The 27,716-nt window shown below is 40.9% G+C and overlaps 1 long non-coding RNA gene across 5 annotated transcripts in view; it reads left to right on the forward strand.

Annotated features, from left to right (window-relative positions):
• The window catches only part of LOC132382571 (uncharacterized), a 49,190-nt gene extending 23,750 nt beyond the window's left edge, over nt 1-25,440 (forward strand). For 3 of the 5 annotated variants that reach the window (XR_009508395.1, XR_009508394.1, XR_009508396.1), the window contains 2 exons: nt 18,521-18,600; nt 20,567-25,440. This is a non-coding gene — a long non-coding RNA (uncharacterized LOC132382571). Of the gene's footprint in view, nt 1-2,485; nt 2,608-18,520; nt 18,601-20,566 lie in introns of all 5 variants that reach the window. The other 2 variants (XR_009508392.1, XR_009508393.1) reach the window with 2 other exon arrangements.
• The last annotated feature ends 2,276 nt before the right edge of the window (nt 25,441-27,716 follow it).

Raw genomic sequence — 27,716 nt, forward strand, 5'->3', positions numbered from 1 at the left:
ATGTTATACAAGAAGGTTCAATAATCATAGTTGGGAGCTTAATATCCAAGGATACATTTTGTATTGAAAGAACAGGTAAGTAGACAGAAGGGATGAGGTGGTTCTGTCGGTAAAAATGCGAATCAAATCCATAGAAAGAGGTGACACAGGATTAGAAGATGTAGAATCCTTTTGAGTAGAGTTAAGAAATTGCAAGGGTAAACAGACCCTGATGGGAGCTATATACAGACCCCCAAACAGTAGCCAGGATGTGGAATGTAAATTTCAATGGGAAGTAGAAAAGGCATGTAATGAGGGTAACACAATGATTGTCATGGGGGATTTCAATATGCAGTTAGATTGGCAAAATCAGTTCGGTGCTGGATATTGAGAGAGGATTTGTAGCTGGCTTCTTAGAGTAGCCTGTGGTTGGGACCACTAGTGGAAGAGCAATACCGGATTGGGCGTTGTATAATGAAGCCGATTTGATTAGGGAGCTTAAGGTAAAGAAACCCTTGTGAGACAGAAATCATAATATGATAGAATCCACTCTACAGATTGAGAGGGAGAAGATAAAGCTGGATGTATCAGTATTACAGTGTCATAAAGGGAATAACAGAGGTATGAGAAAGGAGCTAGCCAAAGTTGATTGGAAGGGAACATCAGCAGGGATGATGACAGAATAGCAGTGGCTGGAATTTCTGGAGGCAATTCAACAGGTGCAGGATAGAATTATCCCAAAGATGAAGAAGTATTCCAAAAGGGGAGATTAAGCAACTGTTGGTGAGAAGGGAAATCAAAGATCATATAGAAGCAAAAAAGACGGTATATAATATAGCAAAAAATTAGAGGAAATTGGAGGATTGGAAAGCTTTTAAAAATCAACAGAAGGGAACTGAAAAAACATAAGGAGAGAAAAGAGGATATATGAAGGTAAGCAGGCCAAAAATGTTAAAAAGGATACCTGAAGTTTTTTTCATGTATATAAAGACTAAAAAAGAGGCGTGAGATGATATTGGTCTATTGGAAAATGACCATTGGAGAGATAGTAATGAGAGACAAAGAAATGGCGGACAAGCTTAGTAAGTATTTTGCGTCAGCATTCACTTTGGAAGACACCATCAGTATGCCAGAAATTTGAGGGTGTCGGCAGGGAGAAGTGAAGGTAACTGCTATTACTAAGGAAAAGGTGCTTGGGAAGCTGAAAGGTCTAAAGGTATAAAAGTCACCTGATGGATTACACCCCAGAGTTCTGTCGGAGGTAAATTGTGGAGGCTTTAGAAATAATCTACCAAAATTACTAGGTTTTGGAATGGTTTTGGAGGACAGGAAAATTTCAAATGTCATTCCATTCATTAATAAGGAAGGGAGGCAGAAGAGAGGATATTCAAGTCCATTATTAAGGATGAACTTTCAGGGTACTTGGAGGTGCACGATAAAGTAGGCCAAAGTCAATATGGTTTCCTTGAAGAGAAATCTTGCCTGACAAATCTGTTGGAATTCTTTGAGGAAATAACTGGCAGGATAGACAAGGGAGAGGTTATTATTTATTTGGATTTTTGATGGAGGGGCAGGTAGTGTTGTGGAAGCAGGGACTCTCCAGAAGGACTTGGACAAATTGGGAGAAATGGCAAATAGCGACAAATGGAATATTCAGTAGTGCAGGAAAGTGTATGATCATGCACTTTGCCAAAAGGAATAAAGGTGTTTTCTTCAAGGACTTGGGTGTCCTTCTGCAGAGTTCCCTAAAGATTATATTGCAGTTTGTCAGTGGTGAGGAAGGCAAGTGTAATGTTAGCATTCATTTCAAGAGGACTAGAATATAAGAGCCAGGATGTGATACTGAGATTTTATAATGCATTGGTCAGACCAGACTTGAGTATTGTGAGCAGTTTTTTGGCCCCTTATCTAAGAGAAGATGTGCTGGCACTGGAGTGGGTCCAGAGGAGGTTCACAAGAATGTTTATGGGAATGATAGGATTAATGTATGAGAAATGTTTGATGTCTCTGAGTCTGTACTTGCTGAAGTTTAGAAGAATGAGCGAGGGGGATCTCATTGTAACCTATCGAATATTGAAAGGCCTAGACAGAGAAGATGTGAAGAGGATGTTTCCGATAGTGGGTGAGTTTAGGACCAAAGAGCTCAGCCTCAAAATAGAGGAATGTCTATTTAGAACAGAGCTGAGAATGAATTTTCTTTAGCCAGATGGTGGTGAATCTAGGGAATTCATTGTGACAGACTGCTACGGAAGCCAAGTCATTGGGTATATTTAATGCAGAAGTTGAGAGGTTCTTGATTAGTCAGGGTGACAAAGGTTATGGAGTGAAGACAGGAGAATAGGGTTGAGAGGGATAATAGGTCAGCCATGATAGAATGGTGGAGCAGGTTCAATGCGTCAAGTGGCCTAACTCTGCTCTTAGGTCTTTTGGCCATATGGTCTAATGAGTTCATCCTTCATGGTTCTTATAAACTCTGAAGAGCATCAAATATTTCTATCTTGAACAGTGCATGAAATTGCAACAAGGAAATAAGAGAAAGACCCTGCAAGCAAAGGGAAGTTGTGGGGAAGATCCGGCAAAGTTGCTTTAAATTGCCACAAGCGCATTCTTTTATTGCAATTAAGCAAGGTAAGCAACAAGTAGGAAGTTGCAAACAGGACTGTTTCCTGTGCACTGTGGAACAAGTTCCTCTTAACACTCGGGTGAGTTGTGTTCAAAGTGATGTCTGAAGTTAAATAGCGAGTAACATTGTAAAACTTGCATGAGAAAAGCGAAGAGTGATGATCACTTGTAGAGATGGAAATAATCTCCTTTAAGTGATCACTAGATGAATCACATTCAGAGTCAAAAGCAGACGGAAGCACCTGGAAGTGGAATAACAGTAGCTACACTGAAATATTAAATATTAAAGCTGTGGAGATAAATTAGGTCATATTAAAGTTCAATATTTTGCAATATTTTACATTATTTGATCTTTGGTAGTCCCACGTAACATATTATATTATTTGTAATGCTTGAATTTTTATTACTTTCTTTATGGTAACTGCTCACACTTAGAAGTCTGAGTTTTTGTTTTCTGTGAGTCCTGCCCCATTTGGCTCCTGGATGGGTTCAAGCTGAACTAGGAGGAGAAAGGCAACAGAATGCTTACAGAGGAGACTTGCTGGAGGTTCTGGAAACTGATGGATCCAGAGGAAACCCATGCTATCACAGTGAGAACTTATAAACTTCTTACAGACATTGGCAGAAATTGAACCCTTAGTTCATAGGGACCATTCAGAAATCTGATAGTGGAATGGAATTAGCTGTTCCTAAAATGTTGAATGTGTGTTACCAAGGCGCTCCACCATCCCAGCCATGCTCTTTTCTTGCTGCTGCCATCAAGAAGAAGGCACAGGGGTCTTAGGGCCCACACAACCAGGTTCAGGAACGGTTCTTTCCCCTCAACCATCAGGATCCCGAACAATCCCATGGATAGTTTCTCTCACCTCAACATTGAACTCACTTTCAAGGACTCTACAACTCAGTATTATTTATTAATTTATCGTTTTTCTTTGCATTGGTACAGTTCGTCTTCTTTTTGCACGTTAGTTGTCAGTCTTTGTATGTAAATTCTTCATTGATTCTATTATATTTTTTTTGTTCTACTGCAAATGCCTGCAAGAAGATTAATCTCATAGTACTACGTGGTGACAAATACAGCACATATTTTGAAGATGTTTACTTTGAACATTGAGTCAATGTCGATTCAATGGGCTGAAGGATTTGCTCTATGTTGTATCTCTCAATGACTCGAACAGTTAATGGCCCAGATTAACCAGTTACAATGGCAGTAAACAAGCTGTGTTCATTGTAATTATATTGCAAATCACTTCTAGAGTAAGCACGGGTACCGTTAAAAATGGAGATTCCAATATCCAGTGTTAGCGATCTTCATCCAGTGTGGTCTGAAGAAACTCCGCTCAGCCAATGAAGAAACCTACTTGTTCACAAACTCTTGTTAGTGTAAAACACATTGAAAGGAACATGCTTGCGACCACAGGATGTGGGTTTAAACATTATAGAAAGCTCTACTGCAGGGCAAGGCATAATTTTCACAGCAGACTTAAAAGAGTGATTTTGCAAGTGTGGATTTTCATGAACGTTTCAAATATTTAAAGGATTTTCAAATAATAAATATATATTTCCAATTTATATTTCAGCTTCTTGCTAAATCTCATGCCTGTCCCAATTTTTACTTTGTAGCCTGTGGAATGTACCAATTGTATTTATTTATTTATCTATTTGTTTATTTAGTTATTTATTTATTTAGGGACACAGTGTGGAACAGGCCCAACAAACTGCACCACCCAGCAACATACCTATTTAAAACTAACCTGATCATAGGACAATTTACAATGATCAGTTAACCTACAAACTGGTGCGGCTTTGGACTGTGGGATGAAACTGGATCACCAGGCGGAAACCTACATGCTCACGGGAAAAATATACAAATTTTTTCACAGAGGACACCAGATTTGAACTCTGAACTTCCATGCCTTGAGCTGCAGTAGCGTCACGCTACCCACTAAGCTACTGTTTTGTAATACAAACTGCATGTTTTACCATAAGACCCATAGGCCTGGGAGTAGAGTTAGGCTGTTTGGCCCATCAATTCTGCTCCACTATTACGTAATGGCTGATTTATTATCCCTCTCAACCCCATTCTCCTGTCTTCTCCCCATAATGTTTGAAGCTATTACCAATCAAGATTCTATCAACAACCGCTTTAAATATACCCAATGACTTGGCTTTGAATTCTATTGAATTGAATTCGAATTGAATTGAATTCCACAGATTCGCCACTCTCTGACTAAAGAAATTCATTCTCATCTCTGTTCTAAATGGATGTCCCTCTATTCTGAGGTTGCAACCTTTGATCCTAGACTCCGCCACTATAGGAAACATCCTCTCCATTATCTACTGTCTCTAGGCTTTTGAATAGTTGATAGATTTCAATGAGATCCTCTCTCATTCTTTTCAACTGCAGCTACTACAGGTCCAGAGTGAGCAGCTTCAAGTTCCTCAGTGTCAAGATCTCTGAGATCTAAGCTGGTCCCAACATATCAATGTTGTTACAAAGAAGGCGTGACAGTGGCTATACTTTATTAGGAGTTTGAAGCGATTTGGCATGTCAACAAATACACTCAAAAATTTTTATAGTTGTACTGTGGTGAGCATTCTGACAGGCTGCATCACTGTCTGGCATGGAGGGGCTACTGCACAGGACTGAAAGAAGCTGCAGAAGGTTGTAAATCTAGTCAGCTCCATCTTGGGCAGTAGCCTACAAAGTACCCAGGACTCCTTTAGGGAGCGGTGTCTCAGGAAGGTAGTGTCCATTATTAAAGACCTCCAGCACCCAGGGCTTGCTCTTTTCTCACTGTTACCATCAGGTGGGAGATACAGAAAGCTGAAGGCACACACTCAGCGATTCAGGAACAACTTCTTCCCCTCTGCCATCCAATTCCTGAATGGACTTTGAAGCTTTGGACACTACCTCACTTTTTTTAATATACAGTATTTCTGATTTTGCACAATAATAATAATCTATTCAATATATGTAATTGATTTACTTGTTTATTTATTATTATGTTATATTTTATCTATTTTTTTCTCTCTCCGCTGGATTATGTATTGCATTGAACTGCTGCTGCTAAGTTAACAAATTTCACGTCACACGCCGATGATAATAAACCTGATTCTAATTCTGATTCTGAAATGCTCCTCATGCATTAACCCTTCCTTTCCATGGATCATTCTCGTTTACCCTCAATGTCGCTGCTGAGGAATCCACATTACTAATCTCTATATCTTTGCTCTAGGTTTTCTTTGGGAGTGGCAGTAAATGATGTCACTTTACTACTGACTACCAAATCTAGGCAATGGTCATTCGTGCCTCTGAATTACAAGGTTTTGTATTCATGCTTCACTCCGCAGTACAGAAATCTCAAGTGGCTGGTCAGTGCAGTGTTACGGCAGTGCAACACATTTGCTGTTTTAAATCACAAAGAGATGCTGCAGACATTGGAAATCTTAAGCAGCACACTCAAAATGCTGGCAGAACTCAGCAAAACAGGCAGTATCGATGGAGGGGAATAAACAGTTAAAGATTTCATCTGTGACCCCCTCAGATGAGGGATTAAAATGCTCTGTCTTCTATAAGAAAGTTGCTCCACATCATGTGGGTTAAAAAGGCATAGAAAAGTCTCATTACTGCAGAGCAAGGCACTATTTTCTCTATCGACTTCAAAAATTGATTTTACAAGTGTGGATTTTCATGAATATTTCAATATACAACTGATTTTCAGATAATACGTCTATTTATCTTAATTTATTTGATCTAAGATAGAATTTAAGAAATATATACTTATTACTTCAGAGTTTGCCAAAGGAAATCGCCCACTCTTTTAGAAAAGATCAAGAGAATTTATTTCAGTGCCTTGAGCAATAATCAACCAACATAATTCTAAACAAATTCCAGGTATTGTTGTCTTCCTGTTTGTGGGAGCCTGTGATATGCAAATTGGCTGATCCATTTCAAAAGTCTGGACTCCTAAAGGTGAAATACTTGGATGCAGCTTGAAGTTATGATGTAAATAAATTCTTCCTGTCATGGCTTGACAACAGGGTCCTTGATCATTGAAGCCCAAACAATATGGACAAGTGGCAGATTCTCCTGTTCAGTGTTCTAATGTTAACTTCTACAGTGAACAGTTTAGCAAAACGAGCGTTCAGTTTTCAACTCAACATGCTGTTTTTGATTAAGGGATGAATAGGGTCTTTATAAGAGTTCCCACTATGTGGGTATTCATAGCAAAAAGGCTACAACAGGTAGAGTCGCAAGCTAGAACTTTGGCTCACAACAGATTGATGAAAAGCGCTTTGCAATTCAATGAAAAAAGATTTACTTCAGGTACCTTGTTCCCACATTTTGCTCTTTGGCAATCTGTTTGAGTAAGCCCTTTATTAAAGGAGAGAGGTGAGGGCTCTGAGTGTAACATCTGGTAGCACTACAGGGAGTACTGTTGCAAAGCAAAATGACTGCGTCTTCTGTCTCAAAAAATCAACTCTCAAATGGCTTGTCTGTGCAGATTGAAGCTGATTTATGCAGTGAAGCCCAAAAAGACTTCTGAGACTGACATGTCTCATTTTGTCCAACACTCCTTCCCTCACTATGCACTAAATAACCAACTCAGACACTGTTTCGAAATGCATTACTTCAAGTTTGTGTAACAACATTCAAAGAGAGTGAGGGAAATATAAGCAAATGGAGACTATTGAAGTTTAAAGTATTGGGGATAGGTCTGGGTTCAAAAATCCCAGGAGTACAACAAAAGATAGAGAGTACGTTAAGGATAATGAAATTCAGTGCAAATGAACCAGTAGATGTCAGACATAGAAGGAGTTAATGACGAAGTCACTGAAATAGACAAGAAACATTTGGTGCCTGGAATGGGTTACCAGGAGTAGTAGTGGATCAGGCTGTTTGGTAGAGTTTAGGAGATAGACATGTGCATATGAAGGGAATGGAGGGATATAGATAACACACAGCAGGAGGACAATCAGTATGAATTGGTATATAGATTGGTGCAACCTTGTGCTGAATGGTTTGTCCAGCAATGTACTTCCCCTTGGAGAGAGAAGGGATTACGTTGACAGGGGTGAGGGAGTAAGTATAATGGCCTGTCTGTTTTCCCACTACACCACTGGCATTTAGGGCAGCAATGAAGGTCCTCCATCTCTGGCAGTGTTCAGGCTTCCTTCCTGGATTTCACTACTGTCAGTCATGCAAGTCCAGGGTGGAGATTCAGGAACTCCATTACACTCAGATGAAGGAAGATTCGTCATTGCTGTTTTGTAACAATTTTGTTTTACCCGTGTCCGGGTTGTTAGCATGGAGCTAAACCCCCGAACCTGAAGAACCGGTGGACTGCTCTTAGTCTGACCTCCACCCTTTGACCTGCTTGGTATGGATGACCCCACCAAGAGCCAAAGCATAAAGCCCTGACTCCTGCCAACATAACTCTCTGGGTCATTAAGGCATGCAAGCCTCCAAACCCACTGACAAGGCAGTGGTCCTCTTGGAGGAAGTGTGACGATGGAGGGGTTTGAATTAAATGAGGGTGGAGAACAAATGAGATAGTTTTTCCTTTTTCAGGTACTCATGATAAGGCTGATATTAATAGATTTAGCCCATGTTCATACCAGGCCATTGATTTATTGATACTGCAAGATATTAGTACATCTGAAGTTTCTAAAGTAATGGATGGTTTTGAAAAGGATACTGCCACCTGCCTGGATGGTTTGAGTCTGGCTGAGGTCTGCAAAATGCAATTTATTGGCCAGTATGATTTCCTCTTAGATGAAGGTAGGTAAGACACCTTCCCTTATGAAATACAGCTGGACAGTCAAAATCCCAAATCTGATAACACTGAAAAATTGAAATTTATTGGTAAGTGATAGCCCATCACTTTTGGATTGATTTTGAGACTAGAACTAAGAGACATTGTCTCAAGATTCAGGGGAGAAGATTTATGACGGAGATGAGGAGAAACTGTTTTTCCCAGAGAGTGGTGAATCTGTGGAATTCTCTGCCCAGGGAAGCAGTTAAGGCTTCTTTGCTAAATATATTTAAGATACAGATAGATAGATTTTTACATAGTAAGGGAATTAAGGGATATGGGGAAAAGGCAGGTAAATGGAGAAGAGTTTATGGACAGATGAGCCATAATCTTATTGAATGGTGGGGCTGACTGAATGGGCCGGATGGCCTACTCCTGCTCCTATTTCTTAAGTTGTTATCTTGTTCAAAGATTAAAAATACATTTAAAATCAAAATATATATGTAGTATACAATCCTGAGACTTGTCTTCCCCACAGACAAAACAAAGACAACTATGGAACCGGTTTGATGAGAAACATCAACCACCCCCCCCCCCCCACCGCCCAACAGCACAAAAAAACCCCAAATCACGCAAACAGCAAAAAAAAAAATTGAGCTAAAAATACAGAATATAAAATATAAAACACAAAACCAAAAGAGTGCAGGCATATTCAGTTCAGCTCAGTGTTCATTGTCTGTAGGTTGCCCCAGTTCAAAATTGTCTAAAATAACAACAAAACAAGGAGAGAGACAGGAAAGATGTTTGATTGGGCAGGATGTGATTGAAGGCTAGAGATCATGTGACCTCCATCTGTAGGCCCATATTTGCAGACCACAACACCATGCAACAAGAACATCAAATGGATACCAGGTCCTCAAGGAAGAATGTAGCCCAGGAGAGCCGTCTAGTCGTCTAGTCTCTCTCTCTCTCTCTCTCTCTCTCTCTCTCTCTCTCTCTCTCTCTCTCTATATATATATATATATAAACTATGTCAGGCTGTGACAAGTACTGCATAGGAAGGAGTCAGAAATGTTCCATGTGTCCCAGCATAACTGGAACCTCAGTTGTTCTCAGTCTGCTGGGATATACAGTAGCTGGTGTCAAAATCAGTATCATAGAAAACCTGCAGTTCCCATCACAGAGTGAATGTGGGGATAACTCAGGAGATATCTGAACTGTGTGATTTGGGGAAAATGGGCACTGAGCCGTGAAGCGGAAACCAGATCAGTCATAATCCTTTTATTGAAGGTAGAGCAGGTTTCAAAGGCCTGTTACTTGTTAAATGTTGCCAATGTGACATTCAGATCGGGTTACAGAGATTCTCATCATAGGTTCCTACTTAGGGGAAGGTAGGTAAGATCTGGTATAGTGCTTTCATAACGGCCTTCATCACAGTCTGGTAAGGAGACACCAACACCCTTGAAGGGAAAATCTAACAAAGTGCATTGGTTACCTCTCAGTCCATCATGGATAAAGCCCTCCTAACTATCGAACACACCTACATGAAACGCAGCTGCAGGAAAGCAGCATCCACCTTCAGGGACCCCACCACCCAGGCTGTGCTTTCTTCTTGCTATTGCCATCAGGAAGAAGGAACAGGAGCTTCAGGACTCACACCACCAGGTTCCTGAACAGTTGTTACCTTTCAGCCATCAGGCTCTTGAACCAAAGGGGACAACTTCACTTGCCTCATCACTGAAATGTTCCCACAAAACATGGACTCACTTTCAAGAACTCTTCATCTTATGTTCTTGCTATTTTTTGCTTATTTATATGTTATTATTACCCTTTTATTGTATTTGGACAGTCTGTTGTCTTTTGCTCTCTGGCTGAAACCCAATTTGGGTATTCTTTCATTGATTCCACTATGGTTATTAATCTATAGATATATAATCTTCAGGGTTGTATATGTTGACATATATGTACCTTGATAATAAATTTACTTTGAACAAGAATAATCATGGCCCTCAATTACTGACACCAGATTTTCATTTCATGAATATTCAACTTAGATTCCGGAGCTAACATGATGGGCTATGAACTTCAGCCTTTGAATAAACATCCCCAGACCTTTCGATACTAGTCCAGTAACTGAACCACAACGCTACAGCATCCTGTGGCTCACATAACTGCAACCCCACATTTGCTGGGGCCTTTGGAGATTTTGCAATCCAGTAACTCCAGCCTTTGGCTTAAGTACACATCATTCCTGTGAGTCATTGGGGACCTTTCAAAGAAAACAATGAGCCTTTAAAATTGTGTTGCCTTTCCTTCTATTTCTTAATGCTCCATTTCCCTTTAGAGGGAAAAAAGGATGAAGTGTGTGGTGCAAATGAATGGATGAACTGTTCCCGTTAAAATGCTCTCTTTTCTCCTGTCTCTTCATGTGCAGAAGTGGAGAATGAGGACAGAAAAGAATGAGGTCTAACAAATGTTTATTTCATTGTTAACAAACTGAAACTGAATCTATAAGGTGGGCTTCCAGCTGACAGCTTCCAATTGCTACTGGTTAAAGCAAAAAGTTAAAGAGTCCAGCAGTCATAATCATGAGACTAGCTGAGTTAATTAGTTGATTTTTACTCTTCCATTCCACTGCAGACTGCACTTGAGCCAAGATCATCAAATGAGTAATGATATTAACATCAAACCGGTAGTGAAATCTTAATACTAAATACCCTGGAATTACATTCAGTGGCCACTTTATTAGATACAGGAATAGAACCTGGTGTGGTCTTCTGCTGTTGTACGTGTTGTGCATTCAGAGATGTTCTTTTGAACACCACTGTTGTAAAGCATAACTACCTGAGTTACTGTCGACTTCCTGTGGATATCGTGTGGATAGTCAGAGGCTTTCTTTCTCTCATGGCTGAAATGGCAAGCATGAGAGGACACAGCTTTAAGGTACTGGGAGTAGGTACAGAAGAGATGTCAGGGATAAGCTTTTTACTCAGAGAGTAATGAGTGTGTGGAATGAGCTGCCGGTGACGGTGGTGGAGGTGGATATGATAGGGTCTTTTAAGAGACTCCTGGAGAGGTACATGGAGCTTAGAAAAATAGAGGGCTATGGGTAACCCCTAGGTAATTTCTAAGGTAAGCACATGTTCAGCACAGCTTTGTGGGCCGAAGGACCTGGACTGTGCCGTAGGTTTTCTATGTTTCTATGTTCCTGTCAACTTGAACCAGTCTGCTCATTCTCCTCTAAATGCTCTCATTAACAAGCCACTCTCACACACACAACTGTCACACACTTGATTTCTTTTTGTTTTTAACACCATTCTCTGTAAACTCGAGAGACTGTAGTGCATGAAAATCAGGAGATAAGCAGTTTCTGAGATACTCATAGCCCCAACAATCATTCCACTGTCAAAGTTACTTAAATCACATTTCTTCCCCATTCTGAAGTTTGGTCTGAGCAACAACTGAACCTCTTGACTATGTCTGCATGCTTTTATGTATAGAATTACTGGCTTATGATTAGAAGATCAGATACCTGCAATAACAAATTGGTTTACGGGTGTACCTAATGAAGTGGTCACTGAAGTGTATGTTGGAGAATTATTAACCAGTTCATCAATGAGCCGGCTGCTTAATGTGTTTGTTTTAATAGCTGAAGATGGAGTGCTCCTATCTGCTTTACATAATGGCTACCTAACATGCTGCCAAGTAATGGAAACTGACAACTTGATTTAACCAACATTACGTCGACAATTGTGTAATTGAGGATACCTTCTTGACAATTGTACATTTGACATATTGAAGAGGCATCTTCTTTGCAACCACTTCCAAAGTCTGTGTGTTGAAGACAAGGCTAATATTTGTAGCACATCTCCTTAGTGGACACTCAAGCCACAATGTACTGGTGATAGAAGGAATGGATGTTAGTGGAGTTTATTTGGAGTGTCATTCATGTCTGGATGATGTTAAACCTCTTGAGGTGAATGATGTTACTTCCAGGCAAGAAAGAAGTATTTAGAGTAGAAAGTGAGTGTGAAAGTTGGGGTGTCATAAAGATAGCAATGTACAAAAGGATACCCAGCCCCTGGCACTCTCTGGCAGCTGAAGTATTTACGTAACTTCTCCCGATGACTTCCTGGGCAATTATGAACTTTGGGAGATTGACAGTGCAGTGATACTGTTGCTGACTGACAATGTAGTTTGTTCTACCTTAGCTTATTGGACATGTTCAATGCTCGAGACTAATGTGGCTTGAAAGTTCCTCAGCACCTGTCAGTCGATTTCTGAGTGTTTTCAAACTCTTGATGCATGCCAATACGGGATGCTTTATTTGCAAATGGCATTTTACATTGTGCAATCCTCCTGAGCTCACGATGGAAAGAAGGTCCTTGAAAAAGCAATTGAAGATGGTTCAAGGATATTGATCTGAGAAATCCCTGGGATGACTGACTGCCAGTAGCCATAGTGTCCTTCCTCTGTGCGTCATCCCTTTTGATGCCCATTGATTTCAGTTCCACTAGGATGCTTTGATGCTACACCTGATCCTGATCCAATGCTGTTTTAATGTCAAGGACAGTCACTATCACCTCCTTGGTACATGTTCGGATCAAGAGCTATAGGAGTCCTAAGGTAAATCATCTTGGTGAATAAGTGCGGTTTAATAGCTCTGATAATGGTAAATTCCATCACTTTGGTAATGAAAAGTAGATTGATTTGGAAGTAGTTCTCTGGATTTAATTTGCCCTGCTTTTTTGTAAATAGCACATATCAATGTAATGTTGTACATTAAGTGCCAGTGTTATAACCGTAGCTTAGAGAGTTACTGCTGGAACACATTCTTCAGTGCAATACTGTCTCTTCCTGTAGCCTTTGATCTACTCAATGGTCTCAGCATTTCTGGATATTACGAAGTGAATTAATTGGCTGGAGACTTCTGTCCTTGACAGTGCACATCTCAGGTGGGAGTTGAGGTGTATTTTTGTAACACAAAATGCTGGAGGAACTCAGCAGGTCAGGCTGCATCTGTGGAAAACAGAAAACAGTCGACATTTTGGGCCGAGACCCTTCATCAGGATTTCCAGCAATTGCAGATTTTTTTTGAGTTTGTTTTTTCATGTTCAGTATTTCCAGCTGATTGGGGTTGTGAATTCATCCTAACACAGAATTGCTTATCGGCCTTAAGGGCACATCAAATCAGCCATCCATCCTGCAATTAGGGATAAGGATATCAAGTTCCCTTCTTTGAAGGGTTAATGAATGAGCTGGGTCTTTAAGGAGTTCAACAAACACCACGTCCAAACCCTTGTTCTTACATAGGGCAGGAAGAGCTCCTGAAGGTGGGATGACTTAATAAGTCTCTAGCCTTTCATAAGCTAATCAGGTAATTCAATTATCCAGAAAGTTAATTGGAGAATGTTAATTAGATAATTGCTTGTGGTTCTTAACGACACAATTATACAGCAATGGAGTGATGTTAATGCACCTTCCTGATAGGTGTGAGCTGTCTTTAGCACAAAAAAAGAAGGAAAGTTTTTGTTTGTGAGTGAGAATAACACTGTGTCTTTCTCCCAGCCAAGAACAGGCTGAAAAGATTCAAAGACTCTGTCCACAATTCTTGCAAACTCCTCTGAACTTCACATGTGTATCCATTGTAGATGTGAAAGTGTTAAATTATTTTGTCATTTTGTGTAAATTTGCTGGACTGATTTTTTAAGTTAATGTTTGAACTATTTTCTGGAAAAGATGAGTTTTTTCTCAAAGACCTTAAATCACTAATGGATTCTAGACGTCTCCATAGCCTGCCATATCTAATTTCCAACTTGACTGTTGTCAGGGTATGAAATTTCTGAAAGGGGTTGAGGGAAAACTACTTCAATTACATTGATGATCAGGGTTCAAGTGATGTTCTGCAGCTGGATGTTTGGTACGCCCTTTCATAATTAGACCATTTTGTAATTGCCCATTGAGGTGATGGAATCAGAGCTTTCCAAAGGGGAATGGTAGAGGCTATATTGAAAATAAATTGCAGTACCCTGGAGGGGAAATGGGACTTAGGAAGATCTATTCTCTGGCTGAAGTTCATGCAATGAGTGAAAATGCCTGCCTTCTGTCCTGGAACACATCCATGATTCTGCAATTCCTTTCCATTATTGGGTTGAAAATGATTGAATATTTAAGTCCATATTAATGTGTAGGTTTGAGAAGAACTGTTGGAATAAAGGGGACAGCAATTTTTGCCAGTCATTTGCACTTCCAGAGTCATGTAGTTTTGCAAGGAATAGCTAATATATCAGCACTCGTTTCACTTCATTCCTTTGTGTTTGTACACAGATACCAATCTGGACAAGATTGTTGTGTCCTTCCCTTTTTTGTGAAAAGAAAACAAATTCTCTTCATGTTTGTTCATTAGAGTCATGGAACACTGCAGCACAGAATTAGGCCCCTTGAGTCCCTTAAATCCATTCCTAACTATTATTCTACCTAATCCCATCAACCTGCACCTGAACCAGAGCCCTCCCTACCCCTCCAATCCATGTACTTAATCTAAATTTCTAGTAAGCACCGAAATTGAACCTGCATCCACTGCTTCTGTTGGCAGTTCATTCCACATTATCGTGAGTCTACTGATTCTGATGCAAGGCTGTAACTGTTTGGACTCTTCTCCTTGTATCACAGAAGAATTAAGGGAATGTTGCAGCTCCAGTGATCACCAAACAGGGTTTGATTTCTGCTTTTGTCTGCAAGGAGTTTGTACATTCTCCCCGTGGGTTCCGTCTGGCTGCCCCAGTTTCCTCCCACGTTCCAAAGATGTACGGGTTAGAAACACAGAAAACCAACAGCACAATACAGGCCCTTCGGCCCACAAAGCTGTGCCAAACATGTCCCTACCTTAGAAATTACTAGGCTTACCCATAGCCTTCTATTTTCTAAGCTCCATGTACCTATCCAAAAGTCTCTTAAAAGACCCTATCGTATCCGCCTCCACCACCATTGCCGGCAGCCCATTCTACGCACTCACCACTCTCTGCGTAAAAAACTTACTCCTGACATCTCCTCTGTACCTAATCCCCAGCACCTTAAACCTGCGTCCTCTCGTGGCAGCCATTTCAGCACTGGGAAGAAGCCTCTGACTAACTTTATGGTTGAAAGAAGATTATAGCAACATACATTACAAATTTGGTTTCAATTTCGTAAGTTTTTTACTCTGAAAAACTCCGTTCTTGATAGCCCTATCTTTCTTAATTTTTTCTTTAAACCTTCTTTAACAGATCAAGCTTTTAGCATATGGAAAAGGAAAGGTATATGTTTTTGTGATCTTTTCTCTGAAGGTAGTTTGAAGATTATAGCTGGGAGCTTAACGTCTAAGGATATACATTGTATCAAAAGGGCTGGGAGGTAGGCAGAAAGGGTGGCGTGGCTCTATTGGTTTAGGGCAGGGGTCGGCAACCCTTACCACTGAAAGAGCCATATGGACCCGCTTCCCACAGAAAAGAAAACACTGGGAGCCACAAAACCCGTTTGACATTTAAAATGAAATAACTGCATACAATGTTTTTTTTGCCTTTATGCTATGTATAAACAAACTATAATGTGTGGCATTTATGAAATCGATGAACTCCTGCAGAGCAAACAAAATTACATTTCTGCATGCAACAAAAACATTTTGAACTCCGAAAAAAAGACATTGGGTTGAAGGTTACTACATCGTTAGTATACCTTGGATCGAAAAATTAAAAGAAATCGCGCACTGGCGGGTGTCAGGTATTGGCAGTGGTGACGTATATTAATAGCGATAAAAACACGTTGTAGCGGTGTGCTACATGCAGCGCTAAAATAACGACATGGAGTGGTTAAACTGCAGTCAAAGATAACTTTATTTGAACTACACAGCCTTGCTTTTAAGCCTCTCTCAACCTGCCCCCCGTGGGCGCGGATGCTCCAAAAGACACGCACTCACAAACCCCCGTAGGCTATCTCCCTTAGCCGGAACGCTGGCAAATTGTGAGCCGGTTAGGATGTGCCAGGAAATGGGTCGCCACAACGTTTTATTTAGATTGTACAAGATCACCATAATCTTCAAATTTAGAATTACATTTCAAAAACTAACAAACTAACATAAAATACATTTTAATTAAATACTCATTTATTTTCCAAAGCCTCAGGGAGCCGCAGCACAGAGTTGAAAGAGCCGCTTGTGGCTCCGGAGCCACGGGTTGCCGACCCCCGGTTTAGGGTTAGTGAGTTGTAAGCTTGCTCCGTCAGCTCTGGAGCCATGGTGACACCAATGAGCTTCCCTTTGCATAATCCTCAGAAATGATGCATTTCACTGTGTTGCGATGTTTTGATGTACATGTGACAAATAAAGCTAATTTTATCTTAAATCTTAATTGAATTTTCAAGAGGATCTTTGATATAGGGAAGGCTGACTAAATGTCACGGATTTAAAGTCATTTGTGAAGTGGTCACTGGGGAGATAAGAAAGGTTTTTATCATTCAGATCCACTGCATAATGGGACACTCTCCTTGCTGGAAGACAGTTTAATAAATAATTCTAAAGAAGAATCTACACAAAATGCTGGAGGAACTCAGCAGGTCAGTCAGCATCGATGGAGAGGAATAAACAGTAGGTGTTCCGGGCCAAGGCCCTTCATCAAGACTGGAAAGGAAGGGGGAAGACGCCAGAATAAGATGTGAGAGAAGGGGAGGAAGCACAAGCTGGAAGGTAATAGGTGAGACCAGGTGAGGGTAGGGTGGGTGAGTGGGGAAGGAGGTTGAAGTGAGAAGCTGGGAGGTGATGGATGGAAGAGTTAAAGGACTGAAATAGAAGGAATCTGAAAGGAGAAGAGAGCTAACCATGGAAGAAAGGAAGGAGGATAAGCAGTAATGGGAGGTGATGAGCAGCTGAGGAGAAGAGAGGGGGTTAGAGGACAGACAGAATGGATGCTGGAAAATAGCAGAAGAGGGAGGGACGATAAGCTACTGGAAGCTGAGAAACGGATGTTTATACTATCAGATTGGAGACTATCCAGCTGGACTATGAACTGCGAGCTTCCAAGCTGACAGAAGCAGAGAAGAGGCCATTGACCAAAATCAGAAAGGGAACGAGGAGTAGAATTAAAACGTGGGCCACCTGGGAAACCTACCTGTTATGTTTTATAACTTCAAAACATTAAACTAATTCAAAAGAAGGTGCGGGTGTCCAAAACGTGGGTCTAATTTCTGGTTTACTTTAAGTGAGGTGTGCAAGTATCACGTGGTAGAGTGATGACATACACAATTCACGTATTTATACATATAACCCATAATTAACTTTTTAAAGAGCAACAATGCTTACTCAAACAATATACTTGCAATATTACTCAAATACTACTGAAATATTAAATATACAACACTGCCTTTTGGGGCAGTTTCGGTGGACATGCTCAGTGAGGTGGTACACAACCTCCTTCAGGTCTCAGTGGTGTAGAGCAGGTCACACTGAGAAAACTACATACGGTAGATGCCCCAGCAGACCTACAAGTGACATGTAAATGCTGAAGGGAGCTGTCAAGTGTTTTAGAAGGAGGATCCTGCAAAGAAGTGACAAGCCATGCAAGCAGTAGACTGGAAAACTAGCCCAGATTTGATGACCAGAATGGCCTCTTGTTATGCTGTAAATTTTTAAAATTCCCTTTCGATCCTAATATTCAGAATCTTTTTTTTTGCACTGTCCCTGAAAGCAATAAGTCAGCAGATAATCCTGGAGGGATCATTACCTCACTCAATTAACCTCTTGACATTTCTCACTGGAATTGTAAAATGAAAAGGAAAGATTCAGCATTTAGTTTAATTTAAAAGTTGCTGGTCCATCTTACAGGGGGTTGAAATTAATGGGAGATGCACAGTTTGGATTTTAAAACAAATGCTTCAGGTTGTAAAGAGTGAGTAATGCTGAGTAACCCACATGTTACTAAAGAAGAATGGTTCATATTTGAAGAAACAGACGTGACTCTCTGGGGCACTCAAGAGAATAACCATGAATGAAACCACAGGCAATTAATGAGTAATTTTAGCCTGTCAAATTTATTAGCAGTCTGTTCTGACAAGATTTGTGCTACATTTTATTATTGATTTCGAGGATGCAGGCATTATCCCAATAACAAAATGTTTTTGTCCTTCTCCAGTTGCCCTTTGGAATCAACTTCGTAACTGCGTTTTCCATCTGAAGTTATTAATTTACATAACAATACTTTCCTCAGAGTGGGTAAGCACACCCTCTTTCTCTTCCAGCTGTGCATAAAATACAATATTATTTAATTTTCAACGCACCCCTACCATTCTTAAATCTGAAGAAAGATGATTTGCTGGCTAGTTTAGTCCTGGCTGAGGAGATGATGGAGTTTAACATTTTAATTCTTGTTGAGGATGGATTTAAGATCTATCTAGAGTCTAAAGTGTACACAGACAATCTCTCATACTCTCTGGTATAGACACATACAATATGTTCATATGGACAATATCTCACTCTCCCTGTTATGGTTACACCACCCTTCCACAGCAAGGTGTGTTCCAGTATAACATTTAATCCTTAACATACAGTTCAACTCTGAGTGATTATGCAGAAAGTTTGAAGTTAATAACTCATCAGGGGTGATTGATAACTTTGTGGCCTAGGTAGAAGGAGATGAGTTATTACTTCAAACTTTCTGCATAATCACTCAAAGAGTTGAAATGCATGTGCCTGTAACCAGAGCTGTATAACTCATTTCCTTCTGCCTTATCAATCACCCATCTGTGGACACTTTCTGGAGGTCCAAGATCCATATACTCCACGACTGCTGGACTAAGTGTGTAAATGTAGGAGGGGACTATGTTGAAAAATAAATGTGCTAGGTTTTCTAAAATTGACTCCTTCTACCTTAGGCCACGAACTTATCAATTACCCCTCGTATTCTGACCATGACCAAACCAAACACTTAGTAATATTTTTCCACACCTGACTGAATCTGACAATCGCCAGAAATATAACAGCCTCTGAAATTCTGATTACATATTCTCTCCAAGTTATTGCAAGGATCCGTTCCCAGGGCCTGTCAAAACCTCAGCAGTTTGCAAGTAGGACATACAGCTGAGACCCAAGTTCCCAGAGAGCCAAAGATGACTGAGGCAATCAACAAATTCACCACACCTCTCCCCCGAAAAGCCAACAGTGCTTCTCCCTATAGATGCTGCCTGGCCTGCTGTGTTCGACCAGCATTTTGTGTGTGTTGTTTGAATTTCCAACATCTGCAGGTTTCCTCGTGTTTGACACCTTTCCCCCTTATGCTTCTTCATATGTAAGGGTTGTACATAGGTCGGATGTTTATAAGCTTGGGAGGACTTGTATCTATTTGAGGATGAATGACCAAATATTGATAAAGAACAGGAGGTACAGGAGCCTGAAGGCACATACTCAATGATTCAGGAACAGTCTTATATATATGTGTGTGTGTCTGTGTGTGTGTATATACTTGCTGTAATTCACACAACAACACACACAAAGTGCCGATGGAACACAGCAGGCCAGGCAGCATCTATAGGGAGAAGCACTGTCGACGTTTCGGGCCAAGACCCTTCATCAGGACTAACCAAAAGGAAAGATAGTAGGAGATTTGAAAGTAGTGGGGGAAGGGGAAATTCAAAATGATAGGAGAAGACCGGAGGGGGTGGGATGAAGCTAAGAGCTGGAAAGGTGATTGGCGAAAGTGATACAGAGCTGGAGAAGGGAAAGGATCATGGGACGGGAGGCCTCAGGAGGAAGAAAGGGTGGAGGGACACCAGAGGGAGATGGAGAACAGGGTATTGGTGAGACCCGACGCAGACTGGGAGACTGTTTCGCTGAACACCTACTCTCGGTTCGCCAGAAAAAGCAGGATCTCCCAGTGGCCATACTCAATACTTTCAAATCTCTTACTATATTTCCTTTCGGTTAGTCCTGACGAAGGGTCTCGGCCCGAAACGTCGACAGCGCTTCTCCCTATAGATGCTGCCTGGCCTGCTGCGTTCCACCAGCATTTTGTGTGTGTTGTTTGAATTTCCAGCATCTGCAGATTTCCTTGTGTTTGCTCTGTAATTCACATCTTCTCTTCTATTATTATGTATTACATTGTACCGCTGCCCCAAAGTTAACTAATTTCACAATATATGCCGGTGATATTAAGCCTAATTCAGATTTTCTGATTCTGATTCAGATGAATGGATAGATTCTGAATGGATCCAGCCAAATGAGACACCCATTGATTGCAATGAGTCAGTGGCAACAGTGAAAATTGTATTCTAACATAACCTTTAAATTCATGGCCTGGCAGCTCATGTCACGTGGCGAACGGTGAAGCCAGGAGCAGTGATTAACAAACTTTCAATGCTCCCTCTCAACCAGGATACCTCCATTGGTGGTATTCAGTCCGCACTGTTCATCCTATGGTAAGTAACTCCTTTCTCCTCTCTATCCACCTAAAACTAAGTTCAATTTATCTTCCTATTGGTTGTTTGTCAGACTTTGTTAATGTATAGTTCTTGATAAAGATTGTATTTCTTTATTTTTCCTGTAAACGCCTGCGGGAAAATGAATTTCAAGGTAGGATATGATGACATGTACTTACTTGATAATAAGTTTACGTTGATTTTTGACATTGATTTCTATTTTTATCCTCCACTTTTGACAAAAGCCCATTGATCTGTAACATTAATGTTGCTTTTCTTTCCACAGATGCTGTCTGATCGATTGAGCATCTCCAGACTTTTCTGTTTCTTATTGCAGATTTCTGATATTTGTTATTTTTTAAAAAGTTTGTACTTTCGAACCAGATGCTTTTATTTTACCCACCACTGCCACCAAGTGGTGATGTGCAAAAGCACACTCCCCAAAGCTAATTTGATTTACTGTAATTTCAAATTCATGTCATCTGGAAATACTTATCCTAGGAAATCTTTATAATTTAGCCCTTTAGGACAGAGATATTCAATAATAAATGAGGTGCATAGAAAATCTACCTTTCCTTGTTGCAGTAGAGAGCAAATAAAAAGAGATATTATCCCTTTCTACTATCAAGTGAGATCAAATTAATTTCCTGGATTATTCAGTCAGTTTTGAAGCTCAGATTTATGTGTGGTAATAGAACCAAAACTTGAGTCTTCTGCTGCTCTGGGAAGTTTTATGGAAAGGCGCCAGTGCAAGGTTTTGTAAGGACAAATTGGATTTGGCTCTAACATAATCCAAGCTAAAATCCACAAACATGGGTCAATTTGAATTGGACCAATCAAAACTCAGTCCAATCAAGGAAAGCTTAGCATACAAATGGAAACTGAAGCTCCTACTCTGTTTCCTTTTGGGTTACCCAATCAATGAGCCAAGCATGGATGTGAAGAAATTTCACCTTATTTCGTGCTCTCTTCTCACTGCTGCTCTCAGGAAGAAGGTACTGGAGCCTCAGGACTCACACCACCAGGTTCAGGAACAGTTTCTATCTCTCAACAAGCAGGCTCTTGAACTAAAGGGGTAACTTCACTCGCCCTATCATTGAAATGTTCTCACAACCCAAGGGCTCACTTTCAAGAACTCCTCATCTCATGTTCTCTATGTTTATTGCTCATTTATTTACTATTATTATTTTTTCATTTTGTATTTACACAGTGTGTTGATTTTTGAACACTGGTTGAGCACCAAAGTCAGTGTGGACTTTCTTTGATTCTGTCAGGGTTATTATTCTATATGTTTATTGAGTACGTCCACAAAAATGAAACTCAGGGTTGTATATGGTGACATACAGTATATGTACATTGATAATAAATTTACTTTGAACTCTGAAGTTTTAACTTTTTAAATGACTGGCCTCTAATCATGACACCATGTCCTCTTTCCTCTGGAAGGAAATGTTTTTGGTATTTAATATGTCAGTCTTCTCCATATTCCAGTCAGATTAAGCTAATTTTCAACCTGGTTACACTTGGACACATATTCCTTGGACTGTCAATTCAAACAGCTGGGCTTCAATATCCTCTTAACTTGCATCACACCTAGTGTAGTGACCTCTTGTGGCTTTAAATGGTTTGACATCAGCCATTTATTTTAAATATCCGAATGTCACAGGCTAATATAGCACAGAAACAGGCCCTTCAGTCTGCAGAGACTGCCAAGCACCCATTGGTATTTGTCCTACACTGATCACACTTAATTGGAATATTGTAAGCAATTTTGGGCCCCACATCTCAGAAAGAAAGTGCTGGCATTGGAGAATGTCCAAAGAATGCTCCCAGGAACGAAAGGATTAACAAATGAGGAGTGTTTGATGTCTCTGGACCTGTACTCATGGGAATTTAGAAAAATGTGTGAGGGGTGGTGGGAAGTGATCTAACTGAAACCTATTGAATATTGAAAGGCCTAGATAGAGTGGATGTGAAGAGGATGTTCCCAGTAGTTGGAGAGTATAGGTTCAGAAGTCACAGCCTCAGAATAGAAGGATGTGTGTTTAGATCAGGGACGAGGGAGGAGATTCTTTAGCTGGAGAGTGGTAAAGGTTGATAGGTTCTTGATGAGTAAAAGAATCAAAGGCTGCGGGGAGAAGGAGAATAAGATTGAGAGCAGAAATAGATCACCCATGATCGAAAGGGGCTAAGGGTGAAAATAATTGAGTCATATTCGAATAGTAGAGCAGATTCAGTGGGCCATATGGCCTAATTCTGCTTCCATGTCTTATTCTCTTACAGATCAAGGGTTAACATAACCACTGTGATCTAATTGTGGTCTCAAGATGTTTCTTACATCCTCCAAAGAATAGGGATTTCTCAGTCATTTAACCTGAATATATCCGCACTATTTACCATAAACCTAGCTGAATAACTCTCCAGTTAGTCACTTTGGTTATTCTGCCTTTGAGACAACTGTGCAATTATCAATGAAACAAGTTCTCACAAATGCGTTCGAACTTTGACCAGTGCCATGAATGGCACCTGTGTGGCAGCTGAAGACTGTTTCGATTGTGGAGACACTGATTCCTTTAACTATCCCAACTCTGTTTCAAAAGGACCTGTTGAAAGGTAAAGTGGCAAGGTGGAAGACTTGCTGCAGGGCTCCCAGAATACATGCGATCCAGCATGTTCAATAGTGCAATTATGCAGTGCATGTTGGGTGAAGGCCTGTATCACAGGACTTGCATTCACTGTGGAACCAAGGGCACAGCTGAAGACAGGACAGGCTCCAAGTCAAACGCTTCAACTGTAGTGAAGGATAGGTTAAAAATTATGAAGAGCTCATTGTAAAATTACGCACTTAAGTAAATCAATTAGTTGTCAGCGGATTCTGGAGTCAGAGATCCACACAAGCACGAGAAATGATTTCTGATAATACCCTGGATTAACAAATAGGTGGACTGGATTTCTAGGCCCAGTGTTTGGAGTCACATCATCAGTGAGTCCAGAATTTGAGGCCTAGTGTTTGGAATCCAAACTGAGGATTGAGGCCCAAAGGTCAAATCAGACGCTGAGGCCCTTTGGCTGGAGCCAAGTCTGCAAATGTCTATGAGTCTGTTTATCAGAGGCCCTTGGTATTATTAAGGATCATTTTTAGATTTAATTCTCACTTTCCTAAGTTATTGTTTGTTATGTGTACTACTGTGCTATACACCCTGGTTCTCATGTACACGTATATAGTTAAATGACAGTGAAATTGACTTGAGGAGGTCAAAGCCTGGTGTGTGCATCCCTGAATCAATGTCCGCTAGAGGCTGGAGAATTGTCCTGGAGTTGCAAGACCATGTATGTGTGTGGGTGGGAAAGAAGGGGGAAACGGGACTTGTTTTTGCTGCTGTTTTTTTGTTGCTTGTTGTGTTCTGCGTAGTTCTGCTGAGCATCGTGGACATGGCATGTTGGCATCGGAATGTGCGTTGGCACTTGCGGGCTGCCCTCAGCACACCCTCAGGTTGTTCCACTGTGTGCTTCACTGTGCCCCTGACAAATAAATTAGATTGTTGAATCTTACAGATAATGGACTAGGTAGCTGTTGTGGCGACCCACTTCCCAGCGCACTCGAACCGGCTCACAAATCGGCGCACGCCAGCATTGAGGCCAGTCCCAAAAAGTGCGCCAAGTCTGCTTCACCAGCAAGGGGAAAAGCCCGCGAGCGGGACGGGACTGTGAATACTCACCCCCTACAGCATTCCCGCCCGGGGAGTGCGGGATCAGGAAGGCTCTAAAGCGAGGCCGCGAAGCTCGAATAAATCTTTTTTGCAACTGCAGCTCAATAACTACGTGTCGTTATTTCAGCGCTGCGTGTAGCACACCGCTACACTGTGGCTTAATCAGTTCCATGTTTTGTGTGAGTCTCTTTATATTTCACAGATCATTTAAGGCTAATGAAGTAGCCTTATATCAAAGTTCAAGTTCAAAGTTCAAATTAAATTTATCATCAAGGTACAATGGGTGATTGATAAGTTTGTGCCAGTTAGAATGCTCTCCATGGTACATTTGTAGAAGTTTTTGAGTGTTTTACTAAGGAAGGGAAATGGGAAATAATTCATTTGGGATATCAAGCCCATTGTCAAAGAGGAAAGAGTCAACAGATGCTTTTCTACTGATGTGTACGAAGGAGAGTGCTCTTGTGACCTATGCATATGCCATCCTCAAACAGACAAAAGGATATTGTGCATTCCACCTCTCCAGATAATCACAGGTCTCGGGTAAAAGAATGCAATTCCATTCTTCAGTCTTATAGCCCAGTGAGTGATGAGAAATGGTATTAGAGCATATTCTGGAGTTGGGGTATATAGCAAATATTAACATTAGCAATCAAACTTTGGAGCTGAACATGGATTGTAGATTAAGTTTAAAATGTAGCCCTGAACAATAGTTCCCTGGAGCTGTGGACACCAGTTAGTTAAAAACCAGACAATGCTGATTAACATTTATTTTGGGTGTCTGGAGTGTGGGTGTGAAAAAGGAGATGTGAAAATTATATGTAATTCAAATTAAGCATTGTAGATACATTGTGACTATGGAATTGTCCAGTTGCTACTTTTGATCTTTAGCATATAAAAATGTCATGTAATATTGGGTCAAGCAGCCCTCTTCCTCCAAGAGGTGGTTTATTTGTTTATTTGTTGAATAAACCACGTCTGCATCCGTAAGCTTCAATGTCTCTCCAGTGACTTGTTCATGTTGTTACACCACATGGTATCTGAAAAAACAGCCTCTCGTGGTAAAACAGAGGGGCAGATGGATGAGGAATAAGAAAAGCGGCACTTAAGATGATCATGCACAGGTATGTGGGAAAGGGTTAAAGAAATAAGAGAGTCCAGGGAGAATTGAAGTTGAGAAAGAGATGTTTTCTCTGGAGCTGTGAAGGCTGCATAGGGACCTGATAGAAATTTAAAAGATTATGAGAGGGCAGAGAGTATCATTACCTTTGTCTGAAATGAGAGATGTCTAAAATGAGAGGACTGCTTTTAAGGTGGGAGATAGCAAGTTCATAGGAAACGTGCAGGGCATATTTTATTTCTTTACACAGAGACCGGTGGGTCCTTAGTTTGTGGTGACTGGGAGGAATAGTAGTGGCGGCAAATGCAAAGGAGGTGTTTCTGAGATAGGCAAACACATGTGCAGAGAATATAGGAAGAAGGAATTCGTTTAGTTAGGCTTATAATTAGGTTGAATTAGTTTGGCAGAACTTTGTGGGCTGAAGGAACTGTTCCTGTGATGTATTGTTCTATGTTCTGTGTCAAACTTAACCCAGGGAGATCAGGTAGAATTTGGCCATTTCAGCAGAACTCAGGACATTCTCTGGATCTGGGCCATTTCAGAAGAACACAAGAGCTTCTCTAGACCAGGGATCCTAGGACCTAAGTTTGAGCAATGTTTGAAAATTACATACCAGTTTCAGAAGGTAAAAAGTTGATTTGTTAAAAGACAAAGGGACAAGCAAAATTCTAATAGAGAGAGAGAAAATATTTTGAAATCACATTTTAAAAATTGAGAACCTGGAATAAAGCAACATATTACCTGGCGGAAAGTATCTGCTCTCTGGTGTCTTGCCTAGTTCCAGGGAACAGTACACCCACAGCACGGTGCTGAGTACCGGTACGTTTATAATAGATGATCAGTGCAAATTTATCTGCATACCAGCTGCTACAAGAAGGAAGAGATTTCTCTGAATTACATAGTTATTCAACCCATGCCAACATCTTCCATTTACATAGTGACATTAATGGTAAAGTCTCTATCAAGAACTGAAAGATGTGTTGTCAAACACAGTTCGATCATGAGGGAGGGAGGGAGGGAGAGAGAGAGAGAGAGAGAGGGAGAATGGGAGAGGGAGAGGGGAAGAGGGAGAGAGAGGGGAGAGGGGAGATGAAGGAAGAGACAGAGAGGAAGAAAGAGGAAAGGGAGGGAGAGAGGACAAAGAGAGTGGTGAGGAAGAGGGGAAGAGGGAGGAAGAGGTGGGGAGAAGGAAGGGGAAAGGAGGAGGTTGAGGGAAGAGGGGAAGGAGGAGAGGGGGAGTGAAATGGGGAGGGGAGAGAGAGGAGGGGAGGGGCAAATAGGAGGGGAGAGTAGGAAGGGAAGAATGGACAGGGAGACGAAAGTAGGAGAGCAAGAGGAATTTGAAAGTAATGTAATAATTTTAATCAAAATCAAAATACTACAGTTCCTGGAAATCAGAAATTAAACAGAAAATGCTGAAACACTAAGAATATCAGGCAATATCTTGGAGAGAGTTATGTGGGTTTATGTTTCAGGCTAAATGCCTCTCAACAGAATTTTGACAGAAGAATTTTAAACCAAGGCATTGCTTTCCTGGGCGCTAAGAGATCAATAGGACTTGATGAAGGTTCGGACATCAGTGGACTCTCAGATAATTTGTGAGAAACAGGATAGGAGAGACAAAAGCAGTTGGTCAAGTCTTCAGTACCAAAGGGATTCAGCAGCAGAGGTCAGGCTTGATCACCCTCTGCCCCACACACCAGTTGGTGCAATATATTTCTTCCACAATTCAAGAGTCCCCAAAATCCCTATTCATCCTTAGAGCAGAGGGCTAGGTTAAATAAGGAAAAGAGGTAGAAGGGGGTAGTGGTTGGGTGTTATAGACAATAGACAATAGACAGTAAGTGCAGGAATAGACCATTCGGCCCTTCTAGCCAGCACCACCATTCACTGTGATCATGGCTTATCATACACAATCAGTACCCTGTTCCTCCCCTCTCCCCATATCCCTTGACCCCGTTATCTATAGGAGCTCTATCTAACTCTCTCTTGAATGCATCCAGAGACTTGGCCTCCACTACCTTCTGGGCCAGAGCATTCCACATATCCTCCACTCTCTGGGTGAAAAAGTTTTTCCGCATCTCTGTTCTA

The sequence above is a fragment of the Hypanus sabinus genome, chromosome 28 (assembly GCF_030144855.1).
Source record: "Hypanus sabinus isolate sHypSab1 chromosome 28, sHypSab1.hap1, whole genome shotgun sequence".
Taxonomy (NCBI): domain Eukaryota; kingdom Metazoa; phylum Chordata; class Chondrichthyes; order Myliobatiformes; family Dasyatidae; genus Hypanus; species Hypanus sabinus.